At 50.1% G+C, this 24,139-nt stretch overlaps 1 pseudogene across 1 annotated transcript; it reads left to right on the forward strand.

The window, feature by feature from the left end:
* The first annotated feature begins 1,070 nt into the window (after positions 1–1,070).
* On the forward strand, positions 1,071–7,048 carry LOC144156334 (uncharacterized; annotated as a pseudogene). Its single transcript, XR_013319747.1, has 2 exons — positions 1,071–1,870; positions 6,475–7,048. The product of XR_013319747.1 is annotated as an uncharacterized LOC144156334 (transcript).
* Positions 7,049–24,139: the final 17,091 nt, after the last annotated feature.

Below are 24,139 nucleotides of genomic sequence, written 5' to 3' on the forward strand. Positions count from 1 at the left end.
AAACAGGGGAGGAAATATTCTCCCCTGTCGTCTGCGATCTGCTGTCGGCGCAGACGCCGAAAACGAAACCGTTCATCGTTGCACTGTGGCTTTCGCCGATCGGGCGCATACGACGACTATGACCAACACCTCCCCTGTGATGTGCTGCTTGCTTGTTTTCTCGCTGTCTTTCTTTTAAATGCGAATGCATTTCTTAGTCGAGCCATGTCAGGCGGCGTGCGGCGTCCACGCGCCCGCAGGTGTTATCTCTCCACTCTCACCCCCTCTCCAACAGCAACAGCTGCGAGCGCGCGCGCTCCTCCTCTCCCCTAGCAACCGGAGCAGGTGGTGCGGGCGGATCAGCGGCGAGTGAGTGGAGAGGACGAGCGCGTTCGGGCGTGTGAGGGCGCTCGCATCGCGGGAGCTCGCCGGAGCTCCCGCGTGTGTGAGAGAGTGCAGGCGAGGGTAGGCGCGGTGCTTCGGTGCTTCTCCTCTCGACGCTCGCCCCACTCTCCCACGCCCGCATGCTTCTCAAAGACCCTTTGACTGTGCACTTCACCGACCTCAAGCAGTGATCGTGGCCGTCAAGTACAACGACAACACAAACAGGTGTTAAATAAATGGTTACGCTACAAATCACCGTCTCCTCATTAATTATAAATTCCGCGCACTCTCGCGCAAAAGAAATGCATTCGCATTTCCTCACGATTCCCTTCGGGGAGGTGGGGTGAATTTTTTTATTATTACCATGTGCCCGCCACGCTAACGCACGGCTCGCCAGCCGTGTGTTTGAAGCACATTCTGTGGGCACCGCTGCTTGCTTGCTGTGTGCGACTCGCCTGCGCCCTGTTCAACGTTACCACTGCATTTGTGGACGTTTTATACTGACGCCCAAGGGTAAAAGAGGTCAGCGATGATAGCAAACTGCCCCTTTTTTCGTCAACGAGCACGGACCGCAGCATATTGAAGCATCAGTTACCAATAACAATAACAAAAGGCCCCCATTCGGTAACATCTTCGCTGAATGGTTTGCCAGACCAGCGGTGCGCTCTACGGTAAAATAGCGAAGGCGAGGCAATAAGTATCATTACCCAAACATACCTGCCGCACTGTTTCGTGAACCGTTTTTTCTTCTTTGAGCTATTTCACTGCTTCTTACAAAACCTCAAATTAATAAAACTTTGCAATTGCACGAGTTTTATTTGATAAAATAACAAAACCCACCTAAGGCTTACGCACTGCCGTGGGGTATCGAAACAAGCAACGATCTCACTGTTCCTACCTGCATTCTCGGCGATCAGGGTTATAAATACTTTGTCGCCGTTTCAATGCTTAGTTGTGGCTTGTGATCATGCGGACATGTGTAAAGTGTGTACTATATGTTGTGGTGTATTATCCTTGCGATGTTGTGTGTTGCGTGTATTGTGCGTTGGCAGTGCCATTGATAAAGTGTATGTCGCTGTGTTGTGCTCTGTTTCTTCCCAATATGTGCCCGCCCACATGCGGCCTCTGTGATGTAGGCTATAATAATATACGTTATCCATAAAGAAACGCCTTGATGTAAGTGCCCACTGATGGTGATGCTTAGTAGCTGCCCCTTGTAACATTCGCTGAGCCTGCCATGCTCTTTCGTCTGGCTGTCTGATAAGCCTGCCTGCTTGCCGCGATATCGGCTCCTCTTTTTTGTTTGTTTTTGCCACCCTCTGACTGGTTCGACAGCGCACAAAAAGCGCGTCGCTGAGTGAATAAACGGGATTGTCTTCCTGGCACTGCTTGCGTCGTCTGTTCCTCGGCACCCGTCGGTCGTCCAGCCGCCGAATACGTAACAGCTGGTGGCAGCGGTGGCGGCGGTATGGAGCGTGCGTCGGCGGCGGCCCTTGGCGTCCGTTTGGTGAGAGCACGGCTTGTTTGACTTCATTGGGAGCATTAACGACGTTTTCTTGGTAGTAGAGGATTTTTGACTTTGCTAGATTTAAGTAGTACGTGTAAGTGTGACACTTTTGTTGTCTGCCGTCATGATTCTCACGTCGCTAACGAAACCCAACCTTGTGTTACTCGCTGAAGAGTTGGGCATCACAGTGCAGAAGTCAATGCGTAAGCCTGAAATTATCGAGGCAATATCCAAATGCGGAGCGAAAGATGACGAAGTAGAGGAATGTTGGAAGGCAGTCTCCGTGCAATTGAAAGAGCGAGAGGTAGAACTGAAGTTGAAAGAGATGCAACTGCAGAACCTTGAACGCAATGATAGCTTTGACATGCGCGGATACATGCAACCTTTCAAGGCTGGCAGTGACATCACTTTGTATCTCGTCAACTTCGAGAGAACGTGTAGTAGGGCAGCACTTGGTAAAGAGACCTGGTCGCAACGCCTGTTGACATTGCTTCCCAACGAAGCAGCCGACATAGTCGCGAGAATGACAGATGAAGATGCAAGTGACTACGAAAAAGTGAAGCTTCAGCTCAGGAAAAGGTACAGCTTGTCTACAGAAGCCCTGAGGATGAAGTATCGTAACACAAGGCGTAGTCAAGGGGAGTCGTACTCTGAGTTCGGCTACAAATCCATGAGCTTGTTAGAAGAATGGCTTAAAAGCGCCAACGCATACGAGGACAAGCAACGTGTGATCGAACTGATTGCGCTAGAGCAATTTTATGCATCGATTCCGGAGCAAATGCGCCTGTGGATTCAGGACAAGCCAAACGTCGAAACGTTGCAAATGGCAACTAGTCTGGCTGACGAGTACTGTTCCCGTAGGATGGAAAGTTCGGAAGACCTGCGAAAGAAACCGTCGGGAGCTTTCAAGAAATTTCAGAAAGGAGCGAGAGAAAGCAACCAAGGGAAACCCGACAACGTTTCCGCCCAAGCGCACACGGTCAACCCGAGCGAACCGAAGAGTTCCAAGTTTGAAGAAAAACGGCCGTTGACCTGTTATAAATGCCATCAACCAGGCCACATCGCAGCAGGCTGCAGGCAGCCACATGTGTCTGCTAATTTGCTAACAGAGGACAGCGATTTGCTCCTGCCCTACACGTATGACATGGCGGTAAACGGCATCAGTTGCAAGGTTCTGCGTGATACAGGAGCAACATTTGATATCGTCCACCCGTCATTTGTTAAGCCCGAGCACTTCACAGGATCGTGTGTGTGGGTGCGTCAGGCACTAGAGCCCGACACGAAGTGCTTGCCGGTAGCGAGAATTGAAATGCAAGGCCCTTTCGGGAAATTGCAAACTGAAGCGGCTGTTTCGGACAAGCTCCCTCGAAAAATCCCGTACATTTTTTCTAACAGATCGATGAAGGACTTGCAAAATGCAGGAATGGAACTTAATGCGAACCCCGTAATGGTAGTCACCAGGTTCCACACCAGAGCTCACACAGCCTGTGCTACTCGTGCCGCCGAAATTGCAGATGACAGTGCCAGCAGTGCTCCGTCGCAAGCTGCTGCAACGAGCGAAACCGCCCCAGCCACGCCAGCCACTGAAAGCACTGATAACACCACTCCCGTCGCTTCCGCGTCCGGAGGCGAATCGATAAGCCCAGTCAGTGAAAATTTTCAGCTTCTGGCCAAGGTTGACAAAAGCGCTCTCAAGATAGAGCAGGCAAACGACGAGACACTGCAGACGTGCTGGGAAAGATCAAGGCGGAAACAAAAAGGACCAGTGTCGATCATTGTCAATGACGGCCTCTTGTACAGAAAATTCAAGAACAAAAAAGGCCGATGCTTCGAGCAGCTTGTAGTCCCCCAAAAGTATCGTGTTGCGCTGCTGGGTTTGGTTCACAGCGACAGCTGGGCAGGTCATTTAGGAATAAACAAGACCAAGAGCAGGCTGCTGAATGACTACTACTGGCCGATGTGCTTCAAGGACTCTGAGAACTGGGTGCGTTCCTGCAGTGTTTGCCAAAGGACGGGACGGCCAAACGAACGACTCAAGGCGCCTTTGGTCGAAGTACCTTTGATTGGCGAACCTTTTCGCAGATTAGTAATCGACATTGTAGGCCCTTTACCTGTAACAGCTGCAGGCAACAGGTACTTGCTTACGCTCATTTGCCCTGCGACGAAGTTTCCCGAAGCAGTGGTGTTGCCGGAATTGAGCTCCACAGCAGTTGTAAACGCGCTACTCGCTGTATTTGCCAGAATTGGATTCCCCAGAGAAATCCAATGCGACCAAGGATCTGTTTTCACAAGCGCGCTTACCACGACATTCTTGCAGAAGTGCGGCATATCCATTCACCACAGCTCTGTCTACCATCCGCAGAGCAATTCGGTCGAAAAACTTCATTCAGTAATGAAGCGCATTCTGCGCGCGCTTTGCTTCGAGAAGGGCACCGAATGGGACGCGGCTATTCCCGCGATGCTCTTTGCTCTGCGCACCGTCACTCACGAAGCGACTGGATTCACGCCGGCGGAACTCGTTTACGGCCGAGCGCTTCGTTCCCCTCTAACGTTGTTGAAGGAAAAGTGGGAGGACAAATTTGTGGACAAATCGGTGGTCGAGTACGTGCTGACGTTGTTGAAGCGCCTACGTGAATCGCAGGAATTGGCGCAGATCAACATGGCGGAAGCTCAAAAACGCGCAAAAGTGTACTACGACAGATCCGCACGTGCACGAACCTTCAAGGAAGGCGACAAAGTGCTCATTCTGAAGTCGTCAAAGGCAAACAAACTGGAAGTAGCATGGGATGGGCCTGTCACGGTTAAACAAAAGCTCTCCAACACCACTTATTTGGTCACGACGCCCGGCAAACGCAACGATGTGACACTCTACCACTGCAATCTTATGAAGCCGTTTATCGAACGCACGGAGACGCTGAGCATCGTCTTAAACGAACCAGAGGAGATAAATGTTCCAGTCCCGCAAGTGCCGACCCCTTGCTCTTCCCCGTCAACTGAAGACATATTTGAGTCTGTAGCTACACAAGCTTCTTTGACAGTCGAACAAAGGAAGCAGTTGAAAATGCTTATCCAGAACTTCAGCGACTTGTTCAGTCCCCACCCCGGCAGAACAAACCTTGTCGAACACGACATTGAGTTGACATCTCACCAACCCTTCCGAACCAGGATGCACAGATTTTCACCCCGTCATGAGAAGCTGTTGAACGATTGCGTTCAAAACATGTTGACACTGGGTTTAATCGTGCCAGGGGAGAGCGAATACGTGTCACCGATGTTTATCGTAGAAAGCCCTGGCAAGGAACCACGACCCTGCATTGATTATCGAAAATTGAATGCGATTACAAAGACCAAGTTGTTTCCCATTCCTAATGTCGAAGCTTTGATCGAAAAAGTTTCCGCGGCACAGTATGTTTCCACGTTGGATCTAGTCCGCGGCTTCTGGCAAGTGCCACTCACGGAAAACGCCAGCCAGCTAGCCACTTTCATGACTCCGACGGGCACATATCGCCCTCTTGTGCTGACTTTTGGTCTCAAGAACGCACCATTCGTATTTTCAAAACTCATGAATCAGGTGCTCGCAGGCACAGAGTCATTCGCTGTTCCCTACCTTGATGATATCGCGGTATTCTCGAGCACTTGGCAACAGCATTTGGAACATCTACAGGATGTTTTCCTTCGACTACGTAAAGCAGGTTTGACTCTTAAAATGACTAAATGTCGTCTTGCGAACACCCACGTCCACTACTTGGGGCATGTTGTTGGCCAAGGGAAGCGACGTCCTTCCGAACTAAAGGTTGAGGCTATCACCAGGTTTCCTTTGCCGAAAACAAAGACCGACTTGCGTTCATTTTTGGGTTTAGCTGAATACTACAGAAGCTACATTCCAAACTTCGCAAACATTGCTAGTCCCCTCACAGACGCTCTCCGCAAGACCGAACCAACTATAGTGCGTTGGGATACGGCTCGAAAGGCAGCGTTTGCCGAGATTAAAAATATTCTTGTCAGTCAACCGGTTCTCGCGGCACCAGATTATTCCCTCCCTTTTCTAGTTCAGTGTGACGCCAGTGATCGCGGGATGGGCGTCGTTCTAAGTCAAGTGAACAAAAAAAGGCGAGGAACACCCTGTTATCTACGCCAGTAGAAAGCTCACGTCTCGTGAGCAGGCATACAGCACAACGGAAAAAGAATGCGCATGCTTGGTGTGGGCCCTCGAAAAGCTGTCGTGTTATCTGAAAGGGTCTTCCTTTGTTTTCGAAACCGATCACTCCCCTTTGGTGTGGCTGAACCAAATTTCAAACAAAAATGGCCGCTTGATGAGGTGGAGCCTCGCACTCCAACAATTTGATTTCACAGTGCGGCACAAGAAAGGCAAACACCATGCAAATGCTGACTGCCTCAGCCGCACTCCCTAGTGTTTTTTTTTTTTTTCTCTCTCCCTCCTATGGTGTGTGCATGCATTCCGGCGAAAGCTTTTCCGTTCTAGTTTTGGTCTCGTGTTATTTGCTCCCAGTGAATTCAACAGTCGGGCTTTCCCAAGCTTGGGCGTCAGGTTGCTCCTGACGTAGTTACTGCGCTCCTGCCGCTTGTTCACTACGCTATTTCAGATCCTCTCGTGCCACCTGACGACTTCAACCCTGCGCCAGGTGTCTACTGCCAGTACCTTCTCGCTACATGCGCGGCATCCAAGCGGCAATCGGCGACCAAAGCCCGTTCTCATCGTCGCCTCCTCTTCGGAGCCCCAGACACTCTGCGGGCTTGTTGTTGTTGCCTGAGGACGCAAAGTGCCATCTTCGTCCAGTGTGCGGGTGCCTACCTCAACGTGTCCGCATGTGCCGCCATGCACCCCGGCGTTTTCACCCATGCCAAGCACAAGGACATTGTGAACGTTGGAAACGTGCAGTCAGCGCTGTGCTGGGATAAACTAGCCTCGAATGTTGGCTACCTGTCCTACCTTCAGTTGTTCAAGAAGCGTCATCCTCTTGAACGCCTTCCGACATGGGTAGCTTTGGCCGAGTTGTAACATTCGCTGAGCCTGCCATGCTCTTTCGTCTGGCTGTCTGATAAGCCTGCCTGCTTGCCGCGATATCGGCTCCTCTTTTTTGTTTGTTTTTGCCACCCTCTGACTGGTTCGACAGCGCACAAAAAGCGCGTCGCTGAGTGAATAAACGGGATTGTCTTCCTGGCACTGCTTGCGTCGTCTGTTCCTCGGCACCCGTCGGTCGTCCAGCCGCCGAATACGTAACACCCTCCCCACCCCTACTTTTTTTTTTGCGTCGTCTATCGGTCATTTTAAAACGTTTACGGTTGCTTTACTTCGAGCGCGCCAGGGGGCGAGCATTGTCATCTCCTCGCTCAGACCAGTGTTGCCAACTGTAGGGTTTTCGCCCTACATGTAGGGCGTTTTCGGAATTTTTTTCTTGTCGTAGGGCCGTAGGGCCGTTCTGCCATTTTTCCGCCGAGCGTAGGGCGATTTTAAACTCTTCTGTTGAAGTTTCCATTTTGCGCCACATGAAGCCGCGAAAATCTGAAATTATGTCCTCAACTAACTGGTTTAATGCAAATTTTGACCGCTAGGTTACGCTTCCGCAACCCGATATTTCGGTAGAGAGGGAGTGCAGGGAGCAAATGAAGAGCCATGGAGGAAAGAAAAGCTTGCGAAGAGCAGGCGCAGCAGAAAGGCACAAAAGATCAAACTCTGGTGTTGCCCTGTGGATGCCCTGTGGCATGAACAGGCTGCTGCGTTGCAAAGTTGGTTTCCACCGCTGGTAGGGGGTGTAGCTATAACCAGAGTCCTTCAATGCTTTTCTGGTCACGAAACTCCGGCTCCCGTTTCATACAGGGACAAAAGTTGCCGCTATGGTCGCCGTTGTCAGCGCGGGGGCATTTCATGCCCGCGCCACCCGCGCGCAAGCATTCTGCCGAACCTGGTACCCGTTCGAGGCAGTTGTTGATAGCTCATAAAATATTCTGCTATCATTCATATTTAGCTTGACGTACAATGTGGTGGCTGCACTCGCGTGTGAAAAGGTTTTCTTCGCTTACCTTTGCATGATATCAATGCTTTGATGGAGCCAGTCGTGCCGCAGCAGTTATGAATGTACCTGTTGTTGCGACAGTTCTTTCATCTCGTGCAGGGCAGCGTAAAATTGTGCTTTGTTTAAGCGAAGGTTATCTAGTTGGTTTTGCGACTCTGGCGAAGCCTCAGATTCAAAAATTCGCAAATATTATACGCGCAGTGAGCACCCGTGGCGACGCTGATCGCGCGAGTTATATACAATCCGACCGTCTACGCCGCCGGTGTTCGCCGCGGCTGCAGTACCGAAACTAAAGCTCAAGCAGAGTCATTCAGTTGATGATAGCGCATAGAATATTCTGCTATTACTCATATTTAGCCTGACGTACAATGTGGCTGCTGCACTCGCGTGTGAAAGTTTTCTTCGCTTACCTTTGCATGATATTAACGCTTCGATGGAGCCAGTCGTGCCGCAGCAGTTATGAATTTACGTGTTGTTGCAGCAGTTCTTTCATCTCGTGCAAGGCAGCGTAAAATTGTGCTTTGTTTAAGCGAAGGTTATCTAGTTGGGCTTGCGACTCTGGCGAAGCCTCAGATTTAGAAATTCGCAAATATGATACGCGCAGTGAGCCCCCGCGGCGACGCCGATCGCGCTATGCAATCCGACCGTCTACGCCGCCGATGATCGCCGCGGCTGCGGTACCGAAGCTAAAGCTATAAATTTCGTGTGTTTAGTTTGTTACAGTTGACCTCATTCCTGTGCGCTTATTACATAGAGCTTCAGCAAAGATTCAAAGTGGGAGCGATGGAGCTTTTGTCGCATTAATACATGCCCATCGCTAGGATTCTAACCAAGTTTAAGTTCGAGTTCGCAGCTACCTTGTGTTCGTTTTCATGGAACTTCAACTGGGTAAAAAAACTTGCTGTTGGGCTAGTTGGTTCATTCAACAGAGTAACGTTACATAGGCACAGAACGAGGAAAAGTGCGTCTCGCGCAATATTGTGCAGCCACTCAAGGTCATTCGGGAAGCTCCAATTTCCGAATGAGTTGCTTTCCCAGAAATGTCCCACCCTCCCAGCCAAATCCAACTACCACTTCGATGTTGCATGCTTCAGTTTAACAGGGCGTTTTGCTATGATCGACTATACTCGCAAGCCATTGCTATGAAGATACTTGACCGGGCATGCTTGACCTACTGAAATGAAGCAGTGTTTCAAAGTCTCTAAAAAAGCACACCTGTTTATGAGCATGATGCTGCTGCTCCACCACTGATTTATTCAGCTGACTACTTCACATTGGTCAAAATACACTACATGTTGTCAAGTTAACGAGTCAATAATGCCACGAAGGGAATATTTCAATACATATCGTCATGTCCTCAATGATGATGGAGTGTTCCTAAAACAATGCGGTTTATAGCAAAAAACATTTTCACACAATAAGCTATAAAAGCATAAACAACAGACAGCGCAGCGATGTCACGTACTCAAGGGCAACTTAAAGTTCTGAAAGGAAGGAGCGAACTTGTGTTCCGCAATAAGCTAGAAAGCATAAGCTTCGAAAAAACAGTCAGCAAAGTGACTTGCACAGACGAGTGTTAGCGAATTGAATGCCTCAAAGTTTGCTATGCATTCTTTTGTGTGGAAATGCTTTTCTTTCGAGAAACATTTGTACAGACCGAGAACATTGCTAATGAGATAGGAAGTCTGGGTTAGTGACGACAAGGTTACATCTTTTACTTATTAAACAAAACTGCCGAGCGTTGCTTACGACAGAAAAAGTAAATTAGCGCTCAGCTCGTAACACAAGATCAGACAGCAGGGTGCATTCATGCACTAGTAACAAAACAAACAAATCCAAGGCACGCATCGCGGCAAATGTTCGCGAACATGGCACTATTGCACAACAAACCTAATGTAAACGAAGTAAGAATGCAAAGTATATAAAGTCACTAAAAAACTATGTACAAGGCCGACAAATGAAGGTAACAAAACTACTAAAAACCACGCAAACTTTTGAAGCAAAATGCGCCGGCAGCCCGGCAGCCGCCGGCAGTAAGGTCCCTAAAATTACTAAGGTAGAGCCAACTGCTCCCTCCTTCTCCGCTGCCCTCCTCTTTTTTCTCTCCCCTCACCCGCGGCGCCGCGGTCCCTTTAACTCCGCGGCGGGGCCGCCATGTTTGTTGGCTTCCTCAGAGCAGCCGCCCTCGCAACGCTTCGGGCCGCTCGCTGCAGTTTTTCGTGCAGTTTGCTCTTGTTTTCGCGCCGCAATCGCTCTTTGGTAGCATTAATAGTATTTCTAGAGCCCCGTTTTACCAACACGGAATAAGTGAGGCTGTTTTGTTGTATATTTTTGTCTAGAAGGGGATATTTGCGGGGTGGATGCCGCGGGCGCATACGGACAGCGCGGTGTTTGTCTACGTGTGCGGCATGCTCAGGATAGTTCGTGAACGCGAAAGAATCGACCGCGGACGTTTCAAATTGCTGTTACAGTAATTCCGTTCTTGCATTTGCGTGATTAAGTTGTGGTCGTGCAAGCGCTGCACAGAGGGCTTGCGCATGGTTCGTGGTGACCTTGGTTCGCGGCAGTTCGAGCGCTGCGCTGGCTTTTTTCCGTTCGCGTTTTTTGCGTTAGTTGTAGATCATTAGGCAGCGCTCAGTATGCGTCCCGTATTAGCTACTGACATTCATGCCACCTTTATTCCGTGCACTTTCCGGTGCTTTGACGCTGTTTCAAAATATATGTCACCTTCACGTCGTTATAGGCTGCTGTCAAGGTCAAAGTTCTCGCGTCTCCTGGTTGGCCTCGCCCATGACGGCTGTACTTTTGGCAGTGCGTCCATGGCATAGCAATGTTCGTGCGATTGGCGTTCACAATTACTTCGAGTAAGGCCCTGTCGGGCATATCTGGAAAAGGCTGGCACAAAGAGCACGCAGTTAAAGAATGCGCTCAGCTTACAATTAGCTGTAGTGCCCAGTTCTATAATAACTACCGTATTCCAAAGCCAGAAGCGCGCTGACAAGCGCAATTGTGAATCCTTTTTATGCTGTACAGCTAACATTGATTCATGTGTGGGCTTTGATAAATTACAGCTTGCTACAGCCGAGCTGGCCGTGACTGCACTGACCTTATTCGAGCAGCCGAAGGCACAACAACTCGGCATCGCGAAGCTACATAAAGTGACGCCTACGCAACACTTGTTTGAAACGAGCAGCTGACTCTTCGGTTGTTATCGGTTGTTATAAGCTGGCGGCTTCGATAAGGCCTGCTCCGAGGCAGCTGAGCCTAAAATGGCGAATTTAAATGGGCAGTGGCGGCGAAGAGAAGAAAAAACAAACAACGCGGGGACGAGGTACTACGTCACTGGCCGTTGGCCAATGGCGCGCGGCGTTCGCCGGCGAAAAAGAAAATGGCAAAAAACTAAGGAGGAAAGGAGCGCGGGCGAAGGCGAAAGGCGGCGAGATCTAAAGATGGCGCTACCTTAGTAATTTCAGGGACCTTTGCCGGCAGCCCATCGAAGCGCCTTGGAACGGCGTCGGGCCGCAGCTTGGCTTTCTCACGTCGCAAAGAGACGACGTCTGCTGTCACCAAAAAAGTGTCGTTCCAAACAACGTCCGCAGTGTCAAAATGTTTTTCGCAGACACGGACATGCTGCGAGTCAAAAGAAAAGCCGCCGGCTTCCTGTCGCAGTATTGCACGTTTCCACTGCTCGCGCTTATCGGCGTCACTTCGCAAGCAAAACGACGAGACGTTTTCGCTCGTACCTCTTTGACGTAGACGTTTTCGCACGACACTGGGCTTTTCCGCCCAGTGTCCTCGCACAATATCACCAAAGGCGTCACATCAACTGGTAACTTAAAACTCAGAAAACAACGCGCCGATGCTACCGGATTCCGTGGGAGTGCAGCCTCGCCGACGCAGCGTGCAGGTTTCGTCTGTCCCTGATGATGATGATGATGATGATGATATTGCGGTTGTACCCTTTGCAGCGGGCGGGTGAGAGGTCTCGACCCTAACCACTAAAAAAAAAAAAAAAAAGGTTTAACACTACGCACTCACTCTATATGCAAGAGCTCAGGACCCGTGAAGGCCCAGTGGCCGAAGAACCCGAACCCACCGTCCTAGTCCTACGCCACACTACGACCCATACTACTGTGTGCCAAGGGTCGCCGTCTTCCACATTTCAAGGCGGCACTTTGTCCGCGCCACAGCGCGCATGTCCACTGAGCCACCCTCCTTAAACCCAAGAGCAACATGCAGAGGAGTGTTGCCATCGCTCCCCACGCCCTTGCAGTCTGGTCCAAGCTGATCACACTGGAGGGCCACATGTTCCACCGTTTCCTCCTCATGCACACACGCACGACACAGGACATCCTCCACCGAATCGTCCAGCCTCTTCTGTCGAACTCGCGTACGAAGTGCCCCCGCCCGAGCCTCAAAAAGGAGCGTGCTGCCCAGGCTGTTGTCATACAGCCGGACCGAGCTGATCGCACGTTTGTGGGCTCTGTAGAGGGCCAAAGAAGATTTTTCGGAGCAGCTGCGGCGCCACTTCTCCTCTTCTGCACTCCTCCCCACTATGCACTCAGCGCCGCCCCGCGGCGGCTTCGGCGACGTAGCAAACTGCTCCCGTAGCGTTACGGCGGAGTTTCGTGACCAGAAAAGCATTGAAGGACTCTGCTATAACGAAGAGCGCGAGGGCATGGGCTAGCACGGGAGGCGCGCGCGTGCGATTTGAATTCTTACCAGCGCAGCGGTACAACGGTTGCTATGGGGGCTAGCATGCAGGGTGCCTACATAGTGCTACCCCACCGGTGGAGCGCGTGTTTTCGAGCCAGCGCCGCGGCCCAACATGTCGAAACCATTGCGGAACTTGTGTTCCCGTGGTGAGGCGCCGATTGGAGATCTCGCAGATCGTGGGGCGCCTGATCCCTAATTTTCGACTTTCGATTTTTACAGCAGTTGTTGAAAACTGCCTCTCAGAAAAAAAAAAAATTCACAGCATATCCACGGGGTGAATGATGATGAGTGGGCGAAGCTCCTGAGGGGAAATCATCGGTAAAACCGTGACTCTTCAGTGAAAGTTCGCCCACTACATCTGTGTCCGAACGTAACGTCTAGAAAGTCTCGCTTAAACCGCGCGTCGGCACCTTGGGGCTGAGCTCGCCTGATGCGCTTTGCAGACGCCTCACGAGCTCTCACTGCATCGGGGTCTGCCTGCCGATACGCGCGCTTTCTCGCCGCTTCCCGTTCTCTGACGTTTGCAGATCCTCTTCGCGCCGCAGCCGTGCCGCTTCGCGTACGGCAGGGTCCTCGCGCCGTTGCCGTGACGCTTGGGCCTCTCGTTCTCGAACGCTGGGATCTTGGTGGCGTCGTCGCGCAGCCCGACGACACGCTTCGGCCTCCCGCTCTCGTACGGCAGGATCTTGGCGGCGGCGTCGCGCAGCTTCACGGAGCGCTTCTGCCTCGCGGGCTCGCACATCTGCAGCCTTATCCATCGGGCGACTCCGAGCGCGCGCCAACAGCGAACGGATTTTATTACAACGCTCCCCGCCATCTAGTAAACAATCTAAGAACTAAACTAGAGGTAGCCACGCCATCTAGTAAACAATCCAAGCGCATCTTTTCATCATATACAAGTACCGCCATCTAGTAAACAATCCAAGAACTAAACTAGAGGTAGCCACGCCATCTAGTAAACAATCCAAGAACTAAACTAGAGGTGGCTACATACATGCGTCGAGGATGGACAGACCCACGCCCTAAGGAGCTTCGCCCCTAAAAGGTACCTTTGAAAACATCCTGGGCCTGGCATGTGACAATGCCAGTGTTATGGTTGGCGAGCGTATTTCACTGGCCCAAAAATTTCATCACAAGGCAGATAGGAGTTTCATGCTCATTCGCTGCATATGCCATTCCACCCACACTGTTGCCAGCAAAGCTGCAATGAAGCGTCCCAGATACCTGGAAGATCTTCTGCGAAACATAAAAAAAATCGCGCCAATCCACCCCGTGAATGTGGTTGGGAAGCAAAGCTGTAAACGGCACCCATGACGATTTCCCATGCGACGTCACTTAAATTCACTCACATTGCTCTACAAATGGTAAAACCAGAGAAAAGTGAATTGCACTTAACAACACCATTTATTACTTCAAAGACATATTCTTGGTAAGGTTAAATTAATGCATGATGCATGAACGGTGTTTTGTTGAGTTGTATTGGTGAAGCACAAGCGTGGAAACTTATTTTTATAAAATTAAAGCTCCAACCCGCTGTTAGACGATCTGACTTCTCCGTCTCTGCGCCGCGGACGGAGGCGGCGAGATTGGCGGCAGAGGAGGAGGCGGAAGAAATACTTCTGTTCAGGTTTCTGAACGGCCCAGAGTGCAGCCCTGGGGAGTGATTCCTTCTTCTGTGGGGCTCATATTCATTCCGCGCGGACTGTGTTCTGTCCACCCGCTGGAGCTGGGTAGGTAGACAGGGGCTGGACAGCAGCATCTCCCATTGCTCTTGTTGGGTAGTTGACGGAAAGAGAGGAGGTTGCTCAGGGCTAGAGTCGCACACCCCAATTACGGGGCCGAGTGTTCCTACTTCTGAGCAAAATTTACATTCAGCGTCGTAGCGATTCGGATACATTAAGTGAAGACGCGTAGGCTGTGGGAAGGAGCCCGGATTATATGAGCCGTAGGGTAGTTTGTTGGTCTCTCGAAAGGTCAGGGTAAGGCGAAGGTACGGTCTGTCTGAGAAGGCGATAATGCTGGGGTATCTCCCTCATTGTGACAAGCGGGTGACTGTCCTCGTGCAGCACCATAGCACGGAAGGTAAAAGCGCAGGCTTGTTGGGTGGGCATATTTGTTTCCTTCCATTGAAGCGTGAGGGGGTGTCCAGATGAGCTGAATGGAACCGTTTGGGGAGTGGTTTTTTAGCACGCGCAGTGCAGGTCAGGACACTCAACCCGACTGGTAATTCCAGTAGGCTTGCTGGGAGTCGGTGACTACCCTCCGAACCCCTGGTTGAGTGAGAGCCAAGGTGATGGTGGCCTCTTCTGCTGCTGTCATTTCTTGGGTCCTAAGCCAGGTACACGCAAGCAGGTTGGTTCTGGAGGTAGCCACGATGATGACGTATTGCTGCCCTCGATGTTTGGAGGCGTCTGTGTAGATAACTGCATCCTCCCCACCGAGGGTGGTGTTCAGCGCTTGAGCCCGTGCTTTTCGGTGACCCTCGTCATGTCAGGGGTTCATATTTCTAAGCAAAGGGAGCATCTTTAGTTTTAGTCGCCAAGAGTCTGGGAGTACGTCAAGCGGAGTGACATTCTGGGCTGCCAAGCCAATCTGGTGAAGCATGCGGTTACACACCGCAGTTCTGAGTCGGACCTTCTGATTAGAAAGATGGGCTTCTGTCAGCTCTTTCACCGTGTTGTGGAGCCCCGTGCTAAGCAGCCTCTGTGTGGACGCACTCATGAGAAGACCAATGGCCTGCTCGACCGCCTTTCTAATCATATAAAATATCTCTATGTCTTCCTTGTCGAGAAGAAGACAGGGGGTTTACGTAAGTGACTTTCGAGAGGACAAAATCTTCAATTGATCAAAAGGTACCGGATTCCTTTAGGCCTCGCTTCTTGGTGGCAATTCGCCTGATCATGTGTATGATTTGATTAATGCTGTTTTTGAGGCGCTGCAAGGAGACGTCACTCTTGGTGTCAGCCTCGAGATGTAGGCCCAGGATCTTGATGCTGTTGCTTGGAGTGATGGCCTGGCCATCAAGGAGTAATTGATAGTATTCCTTTATTTGGCGTGAGGGCGGACGACAAGGAGCTTTGATTTTTTACGCGAACACTGGAGGCCACAGGCTTTAGCACATTGGCGTACTAGAAGTGAGATGCCATGCATTGGTGTGAGCTTCCTTTAATTTTTGTAACTCTTAGCACATGAGCAAGGTGCGCACAGGGCCGCTAGACGGGCGTGAGTGGTCGCGTGACGCTTTCACGTGGCATTCAACGAGAACGCAGGGGGTAAACCCGTAGATGTGCTTGGTGAGTACACCATCTGTCTTCCCCGTCTTCGCGTGGGCTCGTAGCTAAATCGGTAAGACAACGGGCTTTTGCTTTGTTAGACTATTAGTTGCAGGTTCGATTCCCGGCGGTGGCAGTATATTCTTTTATTTGTTCGCTGGAGTTTTCTGGTGACACCAACGGTCGCGAAAGAACCCTTGGGGGGTAGAGGTAAAAAGCTTTGCTTTAAAAAGCGTGGCCTAGTGGTAGCGTATTGGGTACCTCGGCTACTGCTGCAGTAGTGGGTGGATCGACACCCGCTGTTGCTGGTATTTTTTTTTTCTTTATGCGACTCCTTCCAGCTGTTCGTCCTTGGGGAGTATAGGAATGGGCCAACGTGGTGGCGGACTATAACCGTTCCTCCGCTCATATGTAGGATAAAAAGGGTTCGATGACTGTGGCAAAGTGAGTCAGTCCCCAAGAAGACAAACTTCTGGTCCTTTTTGCCTAAGAGTGCATCGAGTTGTCATTGGCCTCCCCCTTCTTCTAGACCCGTCGTTCGGTATCACCCTGGTAGTCCACCGGTTGTCATTTCTCTTCACTACGTGACCAGCCCAAGTACATTTCTTTTCTTCATTTGAACTATGATATTTTTTTACTCTAGTTTGTTCTCTGATTCGGGTACCTCGTTTCCTCTCCTTTAACGTTACTTCCATCGTTCTTCTTTCCATGGCCCGCTGAGCCGACCTAAGTTTGCTTTCAAGTTGTTTAGTAAGGCGCCAAGTTTCCGCTCCATATGACATCACCGGCAGGAGGCATCGATTGTATTTTCTCCTTTTGAGTGATACAAGGGGCTTACTATTTATTATTGGATAGTGTTTGCCGAGTGCCCCCAAGCCGATACACAGAGCCGGTTTAACAAATGTCGGGGCCCGGAGTTTGCTGCTTTTTTGGCGCCCTAGTGGTGGTGATGATGGCGACCGTTTTAGGACGCTGAACTTTTCGAAGATCTCATGTCACGGTCACTGATCAGTGATAAACTATACACAATTGTAAGATTTTGGTAAGACTAATTTTAACTTGATTTACAATACTGCTGAACTGTTCTGTGCCGTGCATGTTGGTGCGTTTTAGTCATCGTTACATAACAAATTCACACTACATCATAACGCCGCACCAGCACGACGCGTAGGCTAAGGCTAAAGAACCCAGGCTAACCCCTAGGTAAAAAAAGAACAAGCAGTTTTCAATTAAAGATATTCTTGAAATGGAGCGCCAAGTGTCGCACTTTGCTACAGGAGTAGTTATGTCGAAACTAAGAGCAGTGAAAACATTTGAAGAAAAAAAAATCCCGGGCCATTTCCACAAACGTGAAACCTGGTGAGGGGTGAAGCATGCAGTGTATAAGTGTATTCTTGGCGCCTTGGCGTTTTTCTAACGGAGATGAAACCGTTAGGGTGGGGGGGGGGGGGGTTCAAGCTACAGTTTTGCTGTGAAAGACTGGCGTCTTTTAAGCACGAAGCGCTATAGCGCGAGGCATGAACGAGTGTCCCGGTGTGTTTTAATGCGCGTAACGAAGCCTTGCAGCGCGAGGTGAAAACCAGTGTACTGGTGTTTTTTATGCACGCGTTAAGGTCTAGCGCGAGGCGTAAAGGAGTGTCCCGGTGTTTTTTAGTACGCGTAACGAAGCGTTCCAGCGCGAGGCGTAAACCAGTGTACCGGTGTTTTTTTATGTACGCGTTAAGGTCTAGCGCGAGGCGTAAACGAGTGTCCCGGTGTTTTAGTACCGTGGCTATATGAGACGATGGTTACGACGACTACATGAGACGCCGACAGCCCGAGCCTCTAAGGGGCTTCGCCCCTAAAATACGCCTGCATTTTGAGCATACCGGTCACGCTTCCCTTATCTACTGCAACTCTCTAGATAGTGAAGCCACAGCACGAGCTAGGTTGAAAAAGTCGAGCCTAGGTGGTCCTGGAACATCTCATTATCTGCTAGCTTGATGGCAGGTCATCATCAGAATGAACTTGCGTTCAGAAGTGCTACACACTGAACTTGCTCGCAGAGTCTGGTATTCGCTCATTCCCGTAACATGGCTGTAAGTTGTCAATAATTACATGAAAGGCTCCTAGTTGTAACTTCCAGCTACCATGTGTCCTGTTGTCTTTCTCTGCTGCTACGAGCTTCGTTGAAGTTCGGCGAGCGTGATCACACTGAATGATGTGTTTGGTCTACGCCCGGTGACTTTGTACTTACCTTAAAAACATTGAATTGGGGCCGCAGGGAGCTCGCGAACACACGTCGAACCTTGTCGAACCGTTTTAAAATCTCACACCTCAATAAATGCTTTTTGCAGCTTGTACAGCTTACTTAGAAGTGACTGCGCGTCAACGGATAAAGTCTCGAACTCCTGGTGCACCGGCAGTGTACATAGTCGAGTCTCGATATGTCGGCTGAAATTTGTTCGAAGTAATTGGTATGCTCAGGCCACAGCGTTTGAGGCTGTTCGGCAGGTGTCCATCCCAAACCAGCGCCGCTCCCTGTACATTTCCGTCGCTCCATTTCACCTTCGGGCCGGAAGCTTTAATGAGCGCCACTCCTTCGTTGCCGGGTGCACGTTCCGACACTGGGAACCTTTGGACCGCGCGGAGGCACTTCGCGAGCTCTTTAAAAGACCGGCGGCAGAAGCGTTGTTTCCGCCGGCTTGAACATTCATGAGAACCATTATTGGCTCCCCGTGGAACTACTGGCCCGCAAACTGGATTCAAACAATGCCGGAGAGAGGATCCCTTCGTTACGCCTTCGACCACGCCTGATCGCGAGGGCGCGGCCTCGAACGTGTACACACACAAAAAAGGCCCAAAAACCAGAATGAACCCTTTTGGCTACGCTGCGCAAACCTCACACCAAAATCCAGCAGCTCCACCGAACCAAAAAGAAAACAAAGAAAAAAAGATGATCTGCCTGTGGGCCTTCGTAATTAAGCGCGCTGCCGTTAACTTAAAAAACCCAGTTATAATTATTGGTTGATAAATACAGTGAGAACATACGACCAAGTGGAACGGATTTGTACAGATCCCAATGATTTTTTTTTCAGAAATTGGTAAATTCTTTGCGTGTCAGAATCTTTCTTTGTATTGAAACGTCAATTTGCCTAAAGGTTTGCGTACCGGACGCTGTAGCGAAACACCCTGTACCGAACAGACTGGTGCCTACCCAGCTTATCCAAACAACCCCAGACGTCCGTGGTACATCCTAATAGCAGCCAAACATCTGACGCCAATTTGTTACGTCCACTTTACGTCAACTGTACGTCCATATTTGGATGCACATTTTAGGACCAACAGCGGACATCCAGCAACGAATGTACAAGAGATACATTCCTGCATGTCCCCAGGGCATACGCCCGTGGACGTTCGAAATTTTCACTCAGCGTCAAACATGACGTAACTTAAATATCAGAGCAAAAACTAAAACTTCGCTTCGTTTTCAAATTAAAATATTTTGTACATAATTATCCTGAATTATGTAGTGTACCTTTAATCTGTATATCACTAAAATGAGGTGCCTTTCTCTACTTTTGAAGTAGCTCACTGACTACAACAATTATCTCTTTGGGGAAAGGTAGAAAGGCATGGAGAACCACTAACAACGGCCTCCCCGGAAACAAGGCGGCCGATGCCCTGGCTAAGGAAGCACACAACGCCTAATGGACCCCTGCACCGAGGTCACCCGGATTGACGAGGCCCGACTTGTTATTCGAAGAGAGCTGACCTCAGTCCACCCAGACTCTCGCATCGCAGCTGGCCTCTTCTTGCCCCTCCCGCCACGAAAAGGCTTTTCTGGCCGATCAATGGGGCTCCTGCTTGGCCTTCGAGTAGGCTGCCATAAATCTGCCTCCCGCCAGCACAGGCTAGCACTATCAAACAGTGCCAACTGCACTGCAGTTGGCAGTGTTTGCTGGTGCTCCAGCGCATCCTCCTAGAATGCTCACAATACCTCGCTCCAAACTACTTACAACTTTCGCCTCGATACGCCTGAACGCCCACTGACCTCCTCTTTCCGCGGGCCTCAAGAAGGCACTCCAATCTGTGATCTTGTACCTAATAGAAACACCATACCGTCCTGTAACCCCTCCCCCTACCTCCCTAATTAAACCTGTCGTATACTCCCCTTGTTAACCTCCCTTCGTATATTCTCCTCTCCTGCCGGTATAGGTGTCATGCTACAATAGGCAGTTACTCGGACTTCCTTTTCAATTGTATACGCCTCGAGCTTCGCGATCACTGCGCCGGCTGCCGCTGCTTCTCCGCGGCGTTTACGGGATTTGCGCTGCGTGACTGATAGGGGCTCGTGCAGTGTTTTGGTTCTGTTTCGCTTCTTTTCGCCTTTCCGCAACCTATAAAATTTGTTATGGTGACGTCTATAAGAAAAGGGTACTTTTAAGTCACTTAAAAAGCAGCTGCGTCTTCGTGGCGCAATCGAACGCCAACAAGAGCTACCTGAGGACGCGGTTCAGCGCGCTTCGTCGCCGCTCTTCCGGCGGTAGGCGGCGGCAGCAGCATATCACCACTGTCACCTCCGAATACGTCAGGTACACGTGAATTCTACTGTCACCTCGTATAGACCTTATACTGGCCCAGTGAGAGGTTGGTTTCGTTTTGCTGCGCGGACAACCAATGATGCTTCATTTCGAATATATACGTTGCAGAAAAATGTTTTGGGGATGTGATTACCAAATAACTGGCAATAACTTGTGCCTTTTATAAGGATATAAGTCATGAGAAATTTGTTAAGTATATTACAAGGCTGTGCTTCGTTAAATATGTGCCCACTCCCGCCTTATAGCTAGAATCAAGGAAAGTTAATTAAAGGGACACTGAAGTGATATGTAAACATTGCGGGATTACTAGCGCAAATTGTAGTCCGGAGTCCCCAGGCTATGTTTCGACCACTCTGGGCGCGTTTACGCGATTTTATTTAGTAGAAAAACTAATTCGAAAATGCTGTCCTCCTCTCTTTACGCTCGCCCATTTTCTGTGGCGTTTTCGTGTGACGTCAGGAGGGGATGAGCTGGCAATTGGCTGGCTGCGCTACTGCACGGCTCCCCGGCCTTCAGACAGAGTCAGTCGGCCCAGCGTTTCGTCTGCCGGCCGCCGACGGGTCGTCGCAATTCGTTCGCTTAGTTGAAACGAAGCCAGGACACGTTTGTGAATGGAAGAATGTGCCTTTCTTTACTTGGTTTGTTTGTACACTGTATCTAGCTCCAAGTCAAGGTCGCTTCACACAAGCGCTGCACAAGCCCACATGCGACGCTTCGCTGACTGGTACGCCAGTAGGAAAATATAAGGCCTCTTGAAGGCGGGAGAAGAGTCAGCGAAGTCAATATAGGTACAAAGGAAATAAAATCAACTGATATTTTTATCGTACAGCGTAAAACTAGGGCGCGGAGAGCACTTTTTTGCGCTGGGCGAACAAACACAGCGGCACGGAGCAAGAGTGCACAGCGGTCAGCAGCACGACTACGCATCTGCGAACGCTTTTACGTCTACGAAATGCAATTGCTAGACGTGAGCTACTGTGGAAACTTGGGCGACGCTTACTGCACGAGCGTAGTACAACAAATAGTCACCTACGCTGCTTGAAATGCCAAAACTAAATAAAAGTGTAATCCGGTTGTACAATATATACGCTATATTACCACGGCCAGCGGAGCCAGCTCCGTGGCCGAGTTGTTTGGGGCGCTAGATATGCCACCGCAAGTGTTTTGCAAGTCAGGAGTTCGAATCCCCGCGGGTGCGTGCTTTTTTTTTTCTGTAAGTTAACTTTTTCGTTTTCCGCCGATGTTTACTATATTGAGTTCACCTTTTTTTGGGCCGCAACGTTCATGGCTCCACGAACTAGTTCACAAAACGCGCGCAGGCTGGCACTGGCGCGCTAGCGAGTTCTCGTTGGTGTGCTGTTGCCATAAGCACCGACTGCTTGCAGGCAGTGGGCACAGGCCAGAATGAACAGACCCTTGGCCTGGTACGAACACGCTTTTTACGATACAGGCATGAGGGAGGAAAGCTCCAAATATGGGGGAAAAGCGCATGACATTTGGGCGTCTGCGGGTACGCGGAGGGCGTTCATGCACTGCGTAGGTCTCGGCTAGTGAATGCTACGACTACAAGCCGTCCTGGGAGGCTTATCTTGTGCATTTTACAGCCGACAACATGGCAGAAGCGCGGCACGATGATTACTGAGATATTGAGAATGCCCATCCAGCAACGCCAGTGGTTATGTTTTACAGAACCGAAACCGAAACCGAAACTTGTTTGATTGCTAACCTTGGGCATCGTCCAATCACGGCGCCCCTCCTCCCAACGTCACAGCCTTAGTTGGTGCGGCCGCCGCAAACCGCGCATGGTAGTTTTTCTTCTTTCGCGCTTTGTAAAATAATTACGGATTTGTCAACCGGATAAACGATGAAAAGTGTGCTAATTTGAGCCAGTCTACGCAGTGCAAGCAAAAACGGGAGTTTGACAAATTCACTTCAGTGTCCCTTTAAACTACAGAAAAATAAATGCTGTCAAAGTCCGGAAGAAACGGAAATGAGAAAACCCAGTGCAGCTTCTGACATGAAAAAGGCGTTCGTCGAAACGTAACCCAGGCAGGACTCACCACACCAACTAGACGCGAAATGCACTGCTATTTCGCGAGACATGGGCGGAAGGAGGGAGGGGGACGCTGTGCACTAATGCGGAGCGAAATCAAGCAATGAACGTTTTAGTAATTACACACACAAATCTCGCGTTCACTTTCCTTTTGTTTTTCGCCTTCAACGAACAGCTGATCGTTCGGCGGACGCATTTTTGTAAGCATACGGGGTAGTCAGTTCAAAAGCGATGAAAGCTGTCGTTGGAAGAGTGTAGTATCTGATGAGGCCCTCTGATTTCAGTTCGTGCTTTTTCAGGCTCCCTGTGCCATATGACGATGTTTCGAAGAAGCGTTTAGTCGCGGACGCGGATTATATTCTAAGCCCCCCTCCGCTCTGCTCGCGGAGGATATACGAGTATGTCGCAGATGAATGTTTACGGGCGCTCACCTCACGACAAGACGACCGTTTGTCGAGCGCTGATCCCCCGAGAATAATTCTGTATTATCCATCGTATTTTCGTTGAATGTTCGCGAAATTAAGCAACACTGGCTATTAAATGGTGGTGATCAATATATGAGGTATGCCATTGGCAAACGTAACTGGCGTGCTGTCAGATATGAGGGCTCCGCTAGGTTATGTAAGCGCACAAAACCGATTTACATCGTAGTGTATAGCCGTAGCATGAACATCTGAGGAAACGCTGGTTACGGAGACATTAGTAAATTTCAGGGCAGTGTAACTACAAACAGCTCCATGCATACGCCGGTTCCGTGACGCTGGCCTTTGAAACAAACCTGGCGCTTATGCAGGCCGAATGTACCACACTAAGACCGCGTAAGAAACATTTACACTCTCGTAAACACACCCCATTTGCGAACAGAGTGAGTGCTCCACATGAACATGGGTTTCAAACGCCCGCAAACGGTAAATCTCAGTCGTGAACGTGCCGCAAACGCATCAGCGACAGTGGGGAGCGGGACGTAGACTCCCGCGGCTGCTTTCGAAACGGGCCACTGGGGATTTCAGTGGCGCCCCTACAGGCAGCGTTCGAGGCGTATAACCCCACACACATCGATTAAACTAAGTTTACCGTACGTCCCCCCTGTTGTTCGTTGGTGCCGTTCGGTGCATTATTAACATTTGAAAAACATTCTTCTCTTTGCACATGACCATAGTTTATTTCAGGCGTGGCATGCAGAACTGCGGGGCCCCATTGTTGTCAACAGTCCACCCACTGTGGGCGCCTAATTCACTGCCAAGGAAAGCGACAATAGGCGGCTCCACCTGCCGGGAGGGGAGACAGAAACGCCCTTTCAAGGCCCCTTTAACCGTGAGTAGGCGTTCCCATGGGGTGGAATATTAACACAAATGTAGCCTATACGGTGCTGCACGCAGCTTCTGAAATGAACTATAGATTCTGTAGCAAACGAACGCGTGTCACAGAACATTTGAACACCAAATACCTTGTTTTTAAATTTTGCTGGTATTTAACCGAAGTAGGCATCTTAATTTCATTTTTCAGTGTACCGACCCTGAGGTATAAAGCACTTGTGATTTTGTGAAATTACGCTGGTGATGACGATCTTTATTGGATCGTCATCAATAAATGACGATCTTTATTGGATC

This window comes from Haemaphysalis longicornis, unplaced genomic scaffold (genome assembly GCF_048455015.1).
Source record: "Haemaphysalis longicornis isolate Haplotype H1 unplaced genomic scaffold, Haemaphysalis longicornis Haplotype H1 scaffold_1, whole genome shotgun sequence".
In the NCBI taxonomy this organism is placed as follows: Eukaryota; Metazoa; Arthropoda; class Arachnida; order Ixodida; family Ixodidae; genus Haemaphysalis; species Haemaphysalis longicornis.